Source organism: Catharus ustulatus, chromosome 2 (genome assembly GCF_009819885.2).
Source record: "Catharus ustulatus isolate bCatUst1 chromosome 2, bCatUst1.pri.v2, whole genome shotgun sequence".
Lineage (NCBI taxonomy): Eukaryota > Metazoa > Chordata > Aves > Passeriformes > Turdidae > Catharus > Catharus ustulatus.
In genome coordinates, this window is record NC_046222.1 from 25,731,144 (window position 1) to 25,742,456 (window position 11,313).

The following is an 11,313-nucleotide window of genomic DNA, read 5'->3' on the forward strand; positions in this document are numbered from 1 at the left end:
AGATCATTTGATCATAAATTTATGATCAAAGATCATAAATAATTAGCTGCAAATTTAGCAGTAGGTATTTCAGTGCAATGCTACATCTCCAGTTTGGAGTACGTGGCATACTGAGCAACACTGAGGTGATGAAAAGAAATTTTTTTCCAGTCCAAAAGCAGAAATGATATTAACAGCAAACCTGATACCTCATCAACTTGCCTAACACAACATAAAAGGTTTCTCCAAGAAATCAAATCCTTCTCAGTAGGTTGTTAATGATATTAATTTATCTCAATACTGCACCGTAGAAATGCAGAATTTCTGAGCAAACAGAATTGGATCATGGGTCACTCAGGTCTGATTATGTTAATGCTGCTATTTGTTGAGCTGCAGTAGATTTTGAAGCCCTGCAGGTTAGTTTCCTGCTCACATAGTCATCAATGACTCAAAATAAATACAGTAATTTCACGAATACAAGCCGCAGCAATTTGACAAAAATTTTGGTGGAAACCCGGAAGTGCGGCTAATAGTCGGGGGCGGCTAATATGTGAATAATTTTCTGACATTTACAACCCCAGACGTGCCAGCCAGGGCGCCGAGCCAAGCACCTGCCAGTAAAAGCCGGCATTCGGCGATTGTTACAGTGTTACTGTGTTGCCCTGGCTCCCTGCAGGCAGCACGGGGGGCGGGGAGAGAGGCGGGAGAGCTCTCTTCTTCCCTCCTCTGCCGCAGCCCAGGGGAGGACGGGTGGGGGGGCACGCCGCCATTGCCGCAGTTCGGGGAGCCGACAGGGGCCCTGACCCGTCATTGCCACGGCCCGGGGAGCCGATGGGGGCCCTGCGCCGCCATTGCCGCGGCCCGGGGAGCCGATGGGGGCCCCGCGCAGCCATTGCTGTGGCCCGGGGAGGCGGGTGGAAGCGCGCACCGCCATTGCCGCGTCTCGGGGAGCCAACGGGAGCCCCGCGCAGCCATTGCTGCAGCCTGGGGAGGAGGCGGGGTGCTTTGTCCGCGCCTGCCGCCGGCGCCATGGGCGCGGGAAAGCTCCGTCCCTGCCTGCCACCGCGGGGCAGTGCCGACTCGGGGTGACCGAGCCCAGTGGCAGCGGCGGCTGGCCCCGAGCCCAGTGGCAGCGGCGGCCGGCCCCGAGCAGCAGCACCGGGCTGGGCCACCCGGCCCCGTCAGCAGCCCCTAGCGGGCCGAGCCTGCACAGCCTTAGCTCAGCCAGTAAACCCCGCCCTCCCGCAGTTCTGTTACTAATTGCACGCGGGTCCTCGCTGCGAACGACAGAGCGGCTTATATTTGGGTGCGGCTTATTTATGGACAAAAACCGAAATATTTGCCAACACCCAGAGATGCGGCTTATACTCAGTGCGGCTTGTATTCGTGAATTTACTGTAAGTTTATAACACATAGTTTTAGAAGATGCTTAGAAGCCCTGTTTTCTTGGACACAAAGTCCGCATTGGGCAATCTTCCCCGCAGCATTTGAAAGCAGCCTTTCTTTTCATCTCTTTTCTTCAGTCCAACAGTTTAAACACAGAGATTTTTACATGATAAATTGTTTGGATGAAAGCTGTTGCCATGTGGCCTTGAAAAGTGAGTAACAATGGCAACCCTTTTTTGCATGCAGATATGGTACAGAGAGATCTTCAAAAGTCATCCCAGCAATTGTTAGACATTACTGCATTTAATTCATGCTGAATTTCATGTCACTACAATTACACTGTTAGTAGTACCCAACCTCTTCTGAATATGTGTACTCAAAACTGAAATTATGTCTTTGCTTTATCAAGGTAAGGCTTTGATGTAAGCAACAGCTGTATCCCAGGGTAAATTTAAAGGACTGTTCCTGTTCAGGACCACATCTGTTTATGTCCCAGAGTTTGTGGAACAATAGCCCTGGAGTGAAAGGATAGAGGGGGTGTTTGATAAAATGAAAAACTGAGGAGCCAATAAGATGGGAAAAGGATTTGAAACAGGAGGGAGAGACAGTGGCAAAAGGGGTCTGTGTTTTCTCAGGGACAGCAGAAAACAGACGCAAAGCATAGCAGAAGTGAGAAGTAGGTGAAAAGGGCATTAACCTAAATAACAGAAACAAAATGAGAGCTGGAAGGAACAGAGAGGAAAATCAAATATGCTTAGAGCATTAGAAGTTTTATACTGTTAGTGTTTGCTGGGGGGAAACTGGTGTTACTTGACTCAGTAGGAATGTTTTATCTAGGACCCTGTAGCAGTTACACATTTAATCAAAGAAGGGTCTTTTTGAGCCTGGGCCTCAGTACTTTGATGGTCTTCTCATGTATGTAATCCAATGATTTATGATAAAGTCCCTAGCAAAGATAAGTTAGAAGACTGATAACTAAGGGGGATTTTACAAAACCTAGCAAGGAGGGTCTCATCTTTCCCACTCTGCCTCACCTGATCCTTGTTCCTCAGTACTAGTTTCCTTGGCTCAATCTGGATTAGTTTCCTTGCAAACATGAGGAAAGCAAGCACACAAACATTCATGCAACTCTCTGATGAATTCGGTGATAAAAACACAACATGCTATGCACACAAGGAGCCTGGTAGACAAGTGCAAATTATTTCTGAAATATCATTATCAAGGGTAGATGGGTATAAATTGTCACTCCATGATTGCTCTGGCCACATTAACATTTCCATGTGAAAATCAGAAAGGAAAAGATGAGACCTAAGTCTCCATACCATTTTATTGAATTCTGTAGGCATAACAATTAGTACACAATATGCTAAGGAGGAGGGTGTGTAAATCTTTCAAGCATCCAACCGAAGTTATGCTCAAGCCATTAGCCTAACCTTTATAAATAGCACGAAGTTACTTCTATGAGTCAAAATGCACAGCAACTGTAAGGTTCATATGCATGTATCCAGTCTTGAACTGCTGTTGTTCAGATTTGTGACTGAGAAGGAATTTCACCCCTGTTGAATTAGCACAGATCTGTCTCCTACCTTGCTGTGGTTTGTTACACAGTTCCATCAGCTAAGATCTCCTGGGCATCTTTCACACAAAGAGCAGGGTTCTCTTGGAGCAGGCATCTCAGGCCTTAGAGACACCTGGGATGAGGATAAGAACAATTTATCTTCTTAAATATTTCACTTTTTTGTTTGGATTTTTTTTTTTTTTTGTAGCTGATCTGGAGCAATGGGATACTTTGACAGATTTCCTAGTACAAGGTGTGTATTACAAGGTGTGCACTACAGCCACAGTCTGCTGGTACAGCTAGGCTGTCACTGGTCATTCCTGTGGCAAAAGGGGAAGGATCAGCAAAGCTGAGGTGTGAGGCCAGTGAGGCAGACATAATCAGTCTATTCACTGAGCAGCAGCTGTGATCCAATTTGTAGACATGGAAATTATGTGAGTACACTGCTGAGGCAGAAGGAAGGAAAGTGAATGCATGAGGCACAGACCATGATTGGCTGGCAGGGAATGCAGAGGAAGAATTCTCTGCCAGAAGCAAGCCCAATCACACTTGATAAACCAATAAGACTTTACCTGACCCCCTTCCAGACATTTGTTCTAAAAGAAAAACAGAACAGCTGACCTGATTTTGGCTGGGATAGAGTTACAGTAAATTCACGAATACAAGCCGCACTGAGTATAAGCCGCATCTCTGGGTGTTGGCAAATATTTCAGTTTTTGTCCATAGATAAGCCGCACACGAATATAAGCCGCTCTGTCGTTCGCAGCGAGGACCCGCGTGCAATTAGTAACAGAACCGCGGGAGGGCGGGGTTTACTGGCTGAGCTAAGGCTGTGCAGGCTCGGCCCGCTAGGGGCCGCTGACGGGGCCAGGTGGCGCAGCCTGGTGCTGCCGCTCGGGGCCGGCCGCCGCTGCCACTGGGCTCGGTCACCCCGGGTCGGCGCTGCCCCGCGGTGGCAGGCAGGGACGGAGCTTCCCCCGCTCCTACGGCAGCGGCGGCGGGCGGGGACGGAGCTTTCCCACGCCCGTGGCGCCGGCGGCGGGTGCGGACAAAGCACCCCGCCTCCTCCCCGGGCCGTGGCAATGGCAGCGCGCACTTCCCGCCCTCCCCCGGGCCGCGGCAATGGCTGCGCAGGGCTCCCGTCGGCTCCCGGAGCCGCGGCAATGGCGGCGCCCCCCCCCGTCGGCTCCCGGGGCCGCGGCAATGGCGGCGACCCCCCCCGTCGGCTCCCGGGGCCGCGGCAATGGCGGCGCGGCCCCCCCGCGTCCTCCCCGGGCCGCGGCAATGGCGGCGCGGCCCCCCCGCGTCCTCCCCGAGCTGCGGCAATGGCGGCGCCCCCCCCCCCCGTCGTCTCCCCGGGCCGCGGCAATGGCGGCGCGGCCCCCCCGCGTCCTCCCCGGGCTGCGGCAATGGTGGCGCGGCCCCCCCGTCGGCTCCCCGAGCCGCGGCAATGGCGGCGCCCCCCCCCCTTCCTCCCCTGGGCTGCAGCAGAGGAGGGAAGAAGAGAGCTCTCCCGCCTCTCTCCCCGCCCCCCGTGCTGCCTGCAGGGAGCCAGGGCAACACGGTAACACTGTAACAATTGCGAAATGCCGGTTTTTACTGGCCGGTGCTTGGCTCGGCACTCTGGCTGGCACGTCTGGGGTTGTAAATGTCAGAAAATTATTAATATATTAGCCGCACCCGACTATTAGCCGCACTTCCGGGTTTCCACCAAAATTTTTGTCAAATTGCTGCGGCTTGTATTCGTGAAATTACTGTAATTTTCTTCCTGTGTTTTGAATTTAGTATGAGAATAATGCTGATTATACAATGATGTTGCTGTTGTTGCTAAGTACTGCTTACCCTAAATGAAGAATTTTCCAGCTTCCCATGCTCTACCAGGGAGCAGGTGTACAGAAACTGGGAGGGAGCATGGCCAGGACAGCTATCCCAGGCTGGCCAAAGGGGTATTCCATGCCATACGAGAATGTCATGCTCAGTATACAAACTGAAGGTGGCCAGGAGTCACTACTGGGTTCTAGGGGGTAGGCTGGGCATCAGTTGGTGGGTAGTGAGCAACTTTATTGTGTGTGACTGTTGGCTTGTTTGCTTTTCTTATATTGACTTTTATTTCTCTCTCTCTTTCTGTTATCTCCATCTTCATTACAATTATTACTAGTTGCATTAATATTATATTTCACTTTATGTCAATTATTAAATTGTTCTTCTCTCAACCCCCAGATTTGACCTTTTTCCGGTTCTCCTCCCCATCCCCCTGCAGAGTAGGCGGGGCAGTGAGTCTGGGTGGTACTTAGTTGCCAGTTGGTGTTAAGCTGTGTCAATACCCTTTTTGGCACCCAACATGAACCGCTGAGGATTGACATAAGGATAGACCCGACCAGAATGTGCTAAAACAAATTTGTTATAAGCATTCGCTGCATTGGTTTAACAATCACTAGTCACAACATTGATTGATTTGGTCTCAGAGTCATTGCACTTGTTCTCAGGGCTGTCTTATGCAGCACTTTACTTTCAGCATGTGTTCCCTGTCTTGGCTTTATCGCCTTTGAGGTCTGAGAGAAGGTTATCATTTTACTGTACTTTGTAATGCGACTTGTGATATGATAGATTTACTGGTTGCAGGACTAATCTGGTGTGTATACTCAACATTGCTCACCTCTGTTCTTCGAGAGCCATCTGTTGGGAGATACCAATAATGACACCTTTTGTCTTTCCTCGTCTGAGAGACAACCTATGGAGGAGAAATCCTTCCACACCTTCCCCTCTACTGCCAGGCTAATTAAAGTAGTGTTTCAGGATTTTGAAAATTGTGAAGGTCCTTGGGATGTTGATGAAACCAGCATGATTCTATTTCCATGAATGTTGAATGTGTTCCAGGTCTTGTTTATGGTTAAACTACTGTTTAAGAATAAGACCAAGAGAATTCCTTGAGTTTGGGTAGCTACAAGTAGCAGGATATGTGGGATAGCATGTGGCAAGTACCGAGGACAGTAGACACCTCCAGTGTTTTGGAACCTCCTCCCTGAATAAGTGCAGAATAAATATTTGGGAAAAATATGTGGTTACTCTGTCAATTCCAGACAGTCACAAGTCACTGAGATGTGCTGGGGCTCGGTCCATGCCTACTGATCCCTGTTCAACATTCTTCAGTACTTCAAGGGATGATGTGGATCTGATGGCGAAGTATTAGGAAATGCAGCTACTCCAACCCTTGTGACAAGGACTGCAGTGGAACCATAGACCCAACCCAGGCCAGTTTCAGTCATCCTATAGTCCACTCATTTAGTAAAGTGGGACAAATCAGGGCCATCATAAGAAAAGGAGGAAGAAGCAGAACAGAAGGTAACCACCACTCAATCCCTATCACTGAGCTATGGATTATGGGAAAGGATTTAATTTGTTGTCCAGGTGAACACATTATCACCTGGCTGCTAAAATGCTGGGATAATGGGACTCTAGCAGCCTGGAATTTGGAGGTAGAGAAGCCAAGCATTTGGGGTCACTCTCTAGGGAAAGGAGCATCAACAAGTTTGGAAAAGGGATACAAGTCTTCAGCATTTGCAGGTGACTTCTGTCAACCATGAAGGAAAAGTAACCCTTCCTAACAAGGAAGATGTTATATGTCACCCAGGCAAGATGGACATCATTAGATCCCAGTAGATGTGATCAGCAAAACAACACCTACATGTCCAGCATCTAGCAAAAAAGAAACACAAGATTTCTTAGGTGTTGTGGATTTTTGGAAAATGCACATTCCAAAATTACAGTCCTCTCTATCAAGTGATCCAGTAGAAGAATGGTATCCAATGGGACCCAGAGCAGCAGCAAGTCTTTGAACAAATTAAACAGGAGATAGTTCATGCAACAGCCCTTGGGCCGGTCTGGGTAGGGCAACATGTTAGAAATGCTGCAAGCAGGGAGATTGACCTGATGTAGCACCTCTGTGTAACGGTTTTGAAAGCAAAGCCAGTGAGAGACTCCAAGTCAGAAATACAATTTAATAGGAAAAAAAAAAAAAAGAGAAAAATAAAATACATGCAATAGTTCAAAAGAAAAAGACAGAGTCAGAATACAACCTGATGACATCCCACTAGTTAACATGGTGGTAGCAGTCCAGACAAATGGTGGCTGCAATCCTCCTGGAGTGACAGATGTGGTTCAGTTGAAGCAGTGCTCCTGTAGAAGAGTGCATCTCTCCTCTGAAGGTCCAGTGATGATGCAGAAAACCCCAGTTTTCCTCTGGAATCCAGTGGAAAAAGGCTGCTCTGGTGTTCCAAATCTCAGTTTTTATTTAGGTAGGAAATGTTTGGCTCCTCCCCCTGGGTGGAGCATCTCCTGATAGGATGATGTAATTTTATCAGTCATGCAATGGGACTCAATGGCCTATTAACAGAAGATAAGTTCCTGGAGGAAGGATGGGTCATGGGAAAGAACATTGCCCCATCTAGTTTTTAACAAATGGCCCATTAGCTGAGGATTATCCCACAGAGATAAGGATCACTACCCCACCTGGTTTCAGCAGACGGTGATAGAATACATACTTTTGGGCATATCTTTACATTGTAACCTAGGACACTCTGGTAGAAATCACTATGGGACACTTGAGGTCAACCCCATGGCTTTTGGAGCCAGGGATACAGAGGATCTAAGGCTTTCTACATTCCAGCTGAAAAAGAGATATGAAGGGGTTTGAGCTGCTTCGGAAGTGATTGGTACTGAAGCAGAGCTGCTCCTGGCATCCTAGTTAGTTCTGCTGGACTGGGTGTTCAAAGGGCTTGTCTCCTCTGCACTTCAGACAACTGATGCTACATGGAATAAGTAGGATACCACTGATCAAACAACCAGCTTGAATAGAAAAACCCAGGCATCCAGGAATCTTGAAAGTGATCATGAACTGGCCAGAAGGTAGAGATTACAGAATATGGTCAGAGGAGGCGGTGAAATGTGCTGAAGAAGCTGCACTGTATGACAAATTATCAGAAAGTGAGAAGCAATATGCCATGTTTGTTGATGAGTCTTAATGTGTCGGAGGTGTAAGGCAGCTATGTGGAGTCCCCTATGACAAGTTGCAGAAACTGCTGAAGGAGGTGAGCCCAGTCAGTTTGCAGAGGTGAAAGCCATCCAGCTGGCTTTAAACATTGTTGAATGGGAAAAATGGCCAATACTTTTACCTCTCTACTGACTCAGGGTTGATGGCAATTGCCCTGTGGAGGTGGCTGCAGGCAGTGCAGAGGTAAACCCACCCGGGCTGCTGCATTGTTTTGTTATTGCTATATTGTTATTTGTAGAATATTGCTCCCTGGATGGAGAACCTGGTTGGGAAAGACCATCACATAAATGCTCATGTGCCACTGCAGAACATCAAAACAACCAATAGGTGCCTCAGGTGGATCTGAATTGGCAACATGAAGGTGAATTATTTATAGTTCAGTGGGCCCATCACCTCAGGACATCAAGAAAGTGATGCAGCTGTAAACAGAATTGTGATTGAGGAGTAGATTTGACCACAGACAGCATCACACAGGTTATCTATTACTGGGAAGCATGCTGCAACTAAGCAAGCCAAATGGCTAAAGACTCTAGTATGAAGGACAGTGGCTGAAATATAAATACAAGGAGGCCTGGCAGAGTGAACATATCACACTCCCACAAATCCATCATGGAGGGCTGGAAACATATTCTGGGCCCCATACCAACACTCAGAAAACTATCCTGGGCCTTGAAAAAAAGTCTTATGGGAACCTGGTAGGCTAGAAACAACCGCGTCACACAATGGGACTGTTTTTCAAAACAACCTTGTAGACAACTGGGCCAAAAACATGTATTAAGTGGATATAACACATATAATACCCCCTATTGCACACCAGCCTCCGGGAAACCTCCAGCAGTGCAATGAACTATTAAAGACTGCAATGGGAGCAATGGGTAGTGGAATCTTCAAACACTTAGCAAAAGCCACCTGGTTAGTCAGCACTAGGGAATCTGCTGGTCAGGCTGGTATTGGCTCAATCAAAACTTTTGCAAGCTAGAGAATGGGCTAAATTTCGAAGGGTGCACATAAAAAATATACTGGGGGGGAAGTCTGGGTTATTCCTGCCTCAGGCAAAGGCAAAAGCAATCCATAGTATTGCTTTTGTTCAGAGACTTGGGTGCACTTGATGGGTAACATGAAAGGGTGGGGAAGTCTGGTATGTGCCTCAAGAGGATTTGATTAAGGGTGGAAATTACAATTCATTAAACTTTTTGATGTAATTGCTATATAAGACTGTGTGTTATCAATTATATGGTGGTGATAAGCTTATCAGTGCATTGGGCACTTCGCAGCACCCATCTCCACCAACTTCAGATTTGGGGATCTGAACCCAACTCCCTTTTGATTACTGCATTAACAGAGAATGAACTTTGATAAATATGGACAAGTGCAATGGTTATGTAATCAGAACTGGCTTCACCACGCAACAGTCCAACAACACACACCATCTTCTCTGCCCTGAAGGACTTTAATGGCAAATGAAGATCAAACTCATAGACAAAATGAATTACAGTAATTTCATGACTATAAGGCGTACCCTTTTGACTAAAATTTCGGCCTGAACATGGAAGTGCACCTTATAGTCCGGTGCACCTTATATTATGTACAAAGTTGCGAAATTTGCCAACCCGAAGTGGAAGCCGCAATGGCGGGGCGGTGCTGTGAGAGCGCCAAGTCGCAAGGGGAGCAGGTGGGCGTGGCCGGCAGGAGCCGCACGGGGAGGGAGGGAGCTGGCCCTGGCCGCTGCGCGGGGAAGGAGGGAGCCACCGCCACCGGCCCGGCACGAGCAGCGTGGGGAAGGAGGCAGGGAGCAACCACAGCCACCAGCCCGGCATGAGTGGCATGGGGAAGGAGGAACCGGGCGGCCACAGAAGCCGTGAGCTGCAGCCACCCCGAGTCAACCCGGACCACGGGCAGCCCTGAGTCGCCCTGGACTGCGGGCAGCCCCGAACAGCCGTGAGCCACGGGTGCCCTGAGCTGCGCCTCGCCAACCGGCGCTGGGGGCGAGTGGGAGTGCCGAGGCTCACGGCACAGGGAGGGTGTCTGGGGCTGCGTTTAAAAGCTATGCCAATCCGTGAAAAATGTTTGCAAATTGAGCACCTGCCAGTAAACCCTGCTATTGTGCGATTCTGTTACTATTTCGTTACTTTGTTGCACACGGCGCAGCTCCTCGCTACACAAAAAAATTGTGCCTTATAGCCCGGTGCGCCTTATATAATGTACAAAGCTGTGAAATTTGCTGACTCCCGGAGGTACCCCTTATAATCTGGTGCGCCTTATGGTCTTGAAATTACTGTAAATGGACATTTTATAGAGACAGACTTAGTGAATGATATCTGTGTGTATACACCAAAGGATGATAGGAAGTGGGATGGGATATTTAAAAGTGTGGGAGCTGGCATGATGTAATCGATGTAGAATAAGGGGTGGGTACTCTGCTGGTTTCAAATGGGAACATGGGCCTTCTCCACCTCAGCTGAGGGTGGCAATGTCAGCAGGGCTTTTCAGCTGCTGATGTTCAGCCATAGATAAATAGACCTGCTGGCTGTAATGAAGCAGTTAATTATGATTTTATGATTTTGTTTTAAATGGCATCTCATGATGCAAAACATGGCTACACCTCAAGTCCTGTGTCCAGTTCTGGGCCCCTCACCACAAGAAAGGCTTTGAGATGGTGGAGCAAGTCTAGAGAAGGGCAATGGAGCTGGTGAAAGGTCTGGAGCACAAGTCCTGTGAGGAGCAGCTGAGGGAGCTGGGGTTTAGCCTGGAGAAAAGAAAGCTCAGCAGGGACTTTATATCACTCTCTCCATATCTTCTCCAGGCAACAAGCGACAGGCCTAGAAGACACAGTCTTAAGCTTTGTCAGAAGAGGTTTGGATTCGACTTTAGGAGAAATTTCTTCGACTAAAAGGATGATTAGATATTGAAATGGGCTGTCCAGGGAAGTGGTGGAGTCACAGTCCCTGGAAGTGTTTAAGGAAAAGAATGGACGTGGCACTCAGTGCCATGGTCTGGTTTGACAAGATGGTGATCTGTCATAGGCTGGTCTCCATGATCTCAGAGGTCTTTTCCAACATGATTGATTGTGTGATTCGGATGATTCTGTATCTGTTTCAACCTGTCATGCCGGAGCGAACAACGAGACGGAGCACCTGCCTGAGGAGCCCGAGCAGCAAGGCCAGGCCGCCGGTTGAGTGGCGCTGGAGCCCTGGCTGCCACCACCAAGATGGCGGCGCGGGGCGGCCGCCGCACCGCCTCGCGGCTCCTGCCCTCCCTGGGCCGGCCGTGGCCGCCGAGAGCCGCCGGCGCTGTCGCCGCGTGATGAGAGCATCAGGCCTCACTGCCACGTCTCCCGGGT